Source organism: Quercus suber, unplaced genomic scaffold (assembly GCF_002906115.3).
Source record: "Quercus suber isolate HL8 unplaced genomic scaffold, Cork oak 2.0 scaffold_386, whole genome shotgun sequence".
Classification (NCBI taxonomy): Eukaryota; Viridiplantae; Streptophyta; class Magnoliopsida; order Fagales; family Fagaceae; genus Quercus; species Quercus suber.
The window spans coordinates 319,148-324,265 of NW_027069838.1; positions in this window are offsets into that span (position 1 = coordinate 319,148).

The window sequence follows — 5,118 nt, forward strand, 5'->3', positions numbered from 1 at the left end:
TACAAAATCGAGTGTCTACAAGGATGAAGATGATAATGATGATAATGCTAGTGCATTTGGTTCACATGATGATATTAATTTCAAATATCTTTATGACAAATGAGGCTTGTGTTGTTATGAAATGAACCTTAGAACTTAATAGTTCTTTGTTTGATGCTTATCTGTTATTGGATGTAATCAACTTATCTATTTGGTTTTGTTGATAGTTTATTATGTTAAGGACGATTATTTTGTAATGTTAGTTCTATGGTTTAAGGATAGTTGTTTTGTAACGTTAGTTTTATGGGTAGGGATGATTATTTTGTAATGTTAATATGTTGATGTTTAGCACTCTTTGTTACATTTTGGTATTTTTATTTAGTAAATATAAGATATAAATTGCTGAAAAATTAAATAAATTCTTTGAAAAGAAACATATGTATTACTATTAGTTTTGAAAGCTCGGAAATGTGTCGAAAACACACTAGTTGTTTAGACCCCCAAATTAAAGTTACGGCTTGGTTGATTTTACACTAACTTAATACTAAGTGCGGAATAGTGTAAACACAAGCGTATAAGCAATACAACTACTCTAGTCCATATTTAAAGCAATCCAGCAGTAAAAAGGAAATGAATAATAGTAGGGAAGAGAGATGCAAACACAGATAACATTGAGACGTGTTATCGAAGAGGAAACCAAAGAACTCGGTGAAAAACCTCTCCGCCACCCTCCAAGCAGAAATTGATCCATTAGACAATCAGTTGGGATACAAGGGTGAGCAAGAGACCCTCCAAGCCTAATCTACCTTCTGTACCTAAGCCCTCCAAGCTCCTACTCCAACAAGACTTCTCGAAACCGTGTCTTGTCTAGTTCTCCGGATCCCGCAACAAGCTCCATGTTGCATTTGTCATTCCAGGCTTCTTCCAATGCTTCCCAGTAGCACCAAAACTTCACTTGACACTCTCAAAGGGTGTGATAAGTGTTTGGGCCATCAACCTCTCAATGGTATGGACATGGAGAGGTAAGAGATGAGGAATTTCCACTAGCAAATGTGTAGAGGAGTGTGGGTATGACAATCTCTAATTCTTTAGGTGTCTGGCTAAGGTTTTCTCTCAGAAGCTCTCCTTAACATTTGTGGGTAATGTGGGTATAAATAGTGTAGGTACAGAAAGTGTGTATCAGACTGGACAGGCTAGCAGAGCAGGATGCCTCGCAGTTGTCTCGCGGAAAGGCCTTACCCGCGAGATACTCGCGAGACACAGCTGTCTCCATCTGGCCTGACTCTTCGCATTCCAGCACGTGCAGGGCATATGATTCATTTCGCAGGTAGCTAAGTCGCGATTTACCCGTGAGAAATCTTCAGACTTCAAATGCTTGAGTCTTCACAAACTCTCTCTCTATCACACAACCGTTACAGAGAAATCCGCAATAAATATAGGGTACAACAAATTGAATATAATTACAATCAAATTTGGCACGGAATATAAGCCAACAAAACAAATAGTTGTAAATAACAACTTTACAAGTTTATTAGTATATACAAATTTATTTATTTAATTTTAAATATTATTAATTAAATTATTATTGACATCATCGATTTGACCACTTGTTCAACCTTGGTTGAATTTTAATATCGATAACCAGTCCCTTTTTCGGTTTTTTGACTATACTGTTTTTTAAAACTATGAATATAACTAATACTTCTTGGTGTTTCCAATAAAAATATCTAAGATATAAATCTTCCGTTTTCCTTGTTGTGGCTATTTAATTAACTAAAATAAAATAAAAAATTTGGCTCAAAGAGGAACGAGGGTAAAATATAGTAATACCTCCAAACTTTTTTGTTGTTACAATAATACCCTTTAACCTCCCCCCCCCCTTTTTTTTTTTTTCATTTCAAAAATTTATTATATAAACGTTAGTACTATAGCAACTAGATACTTTATGTCCATTCTCAGCCCATTTTAACATATTTTTTTCACTTAATGATATACAAGTGAGGCAGGTGTGGTAGATAGGTGTGGTAGATATATCTACCGCACCTGCTCACTTGTATTACCTTCCCTCGTGGCCTTAAAGTAAGTGATAATGCATAAACAACACCTTTTTACCTGGACCCAAGTTCCTCATTTATTCACAGTTGATCCCTTTGACTGTTTGAGATTTTAGGAATCCTTAATTATAGGGAGCACAAAAGGTTATTATCACTTACTTTAAGGCCACGAGGAAAGGTAATACGAAACATGAGTAAGGAAGATTGTTTGTCCATTCTCCAGCTGGAAACAATTGGAAGCTTTGCATCTATAATCACATGACTTTAATTAAGGATACTTTTGTCGATAGGCTGGATTTGTCGTTTTGAATTTGGGATTACAAACTTGCATATGCTATATTTTCAATGGAGGGGCCCGGGTGTGGGGTGGCCTTCATTATTAACATTTTATTTTTTAAACTTCCCAATACCACGCCAACTTGGTTAATAGGTAATTATTTAGTATTTCGAGAATATAGTTATATAGTATTCTCTTTTCTTTCAAAATGGTGGACTTCGTCATTCCACATGTGAGATGAAGCAGCAGCATATCCCCACAATTCTAGAGTATTTATTAATTTTTCTTTGGTTCAGGAAAATATATTTTTATATGGTATTCTTTTTGTTTTTTCCACAAAAAATTGGATTTCGTCATTCCACTAGGAAGCATTATCGATTAAAAAAAAAAAAATTATAGAATGGTGAGCCAAGTGTAAGATGTTAGACAAATTGAAGGGTGTTATGAAATTGTTGTTCATTTTTGTTGTAACCCCAGAAATGTTTCAATGATAACTTGGAAGAGTAGTTATTACGTACTTACCTAATGCTACTTTTCTTAATGCGGGGCCTTCAACATTAAATTGCAATTAATATTCCCAATGCCATTTCAACTCGGTTCCAACCAGGGGACAGAACAAAGCTAGACCAAGGGGACCATGGAATTTATTATTATCTTAATGACAAATATATTATTATATAATATTTAAAGTATCAGCTCAAGACCAAGAGTTTTCTATTCCAATTAATGCTGTGAATTCTATTTTTTATTAACTTATATTGAATGCTATAGCTTCTAATGGTCCTTGATATAGAGGCCATCTTGGCCTTCGAGTACCTTTGTTAAAAGAATAAAAAACAGAAGCCCAGTTGATTGTTGATTCACTTCGTTTGTATTGGGCTGACCGTGGTTGAACAATAATGGCTAATTGGTGGACTAATACTAGGCATAGAACATTGATTAATTTCCTTCTTGTCTATTTTTCTAAAGAATTATTTTTATATGTTCCGTTGATGCTTCCAAGATCATTGTGTTTATCTATAACCATGTGGCTTTGCTATCTTGGTTAAGGAATAGAAAACATTTGACGGAAATTGTGCGTCCAAGGCCAACTAGAATTGCTATTACTTTCATTGCCTTAGGGAGCCTTAAGGATCATAAGCATGACTTACAAATATTGGTGATATGACTAGCAAATTTTATGTTGAATCAAGATATGCAAAAGATAAGAATGAAAAAGAAGTGTTGAAAATCATTCTTGACAACCAATTTTGGAATGATTGTCATGTAATTACGCATATTGTGTCACTACTGATTCATTTATTACGCATTGGTAATTCTGATGAACAACTAGCTATGGGATACATTTACGATGGCATATATAGTGCAAAGGATGGAATTTGAGGAAAAGAATAAATTTTGAGAGCCATATGTTAATATTATCAAGTATCGTTGGCGAAGAGGAGAAAAATCACCCTTGTCCATTGTATGGCAAAAGAAGAGAAAAGTAGCATTGTCCATCAAGCCAGCATCATCCATGTGATGAACGACTACATCATACATTAAATGAGTTCTCCATAAATCACACAAGTACCAATTAATGTGCCAGATAGTCAAACGTGTAACCGACAGACCAACAGGCAAAAGACTATTGAAGTTTATAATGCCTCCGCATTTATTATTGACGAGTGTTAAGATTGTCCATCTCTGGATGGACGAATTGTTAGGGTTTATGCCCTAAAATCCAATTTATTGGCATGTTATAAATAATTAAATAGTTTAATTATATGAGACTATTTATTAATGAACTAACAGGACATTATCTTAGTCTATGAGATGCATAGTATGTGATTTATGTGAAAAGTCATAGAAGATATAAATCACAAGTTCTTTGTAAACTCAGAATTTTAGTTTGTAGTCAGTGATGGAATTGGGCATTTCATCTGCGAAGACTATAACATACCAACTAAGATGATTTGTCTTGATCATGGAAGTGGAAACTTCTAGTTGATATGTTGATATGTTGATATGTTTTAAGAGTTAAGACATATTGAACTAGATCGCTGTGAGATTTATTATTCTCTTAACGACTGTCAAATGAATAATAAATCTCACGACTTCTATTTACATCAACTCTAAATCCTGAGAGAATTATGGATTTGATCATGAGACGTAGATTGCTTTGATATATCAGGAGTGAGATCTATAAGTTATGGTCAAAACCTCAGTATGTTGGACAGCCACATTTAATGTTGATGGAACATATATTCTTAAGATAGAATTCATAATCTCTTAACAGAGATATAAAATATTCCCTTGAGATAAGTTTAATGGGTTTGGTTATTCAGAGAGTTGGGCCCAACCATTTTAGTAAGGAGTTACTAAAGTATATATTTATGGAATTGGATTTCATAAATATATGATGAATAATATAAAGGATTAAACCAGGTACTGAAGGATTAAGATGTAGTAATCTCAAAGTGGCAGTCTACATTTATTACTTTGTATTACTACGAATATTTTTATGAAGGGGTTGCATGTATAATAAAGTCTTGGGATATAATTTATAGATAAAGCCTAGAGTGCAATTATATTCTTATAGTGGTATTGAATATAACTAATGGTAACTTTTATGAAGGGGTTGCATGTATAATAAAATCTTGAGATATAATTTATAGATAAAGCCTAGAGTGCAATTATATTCTTATAGTGGTATTGAATATAACTAATGGTAACTTTGGACTTGTCAAGAGTTGACGGAAAAACCCAAGGCCCATTGGAGCTAATGTCTTATTAGTCCCTTTTGGTCTCACTCCAAGTCACACACTA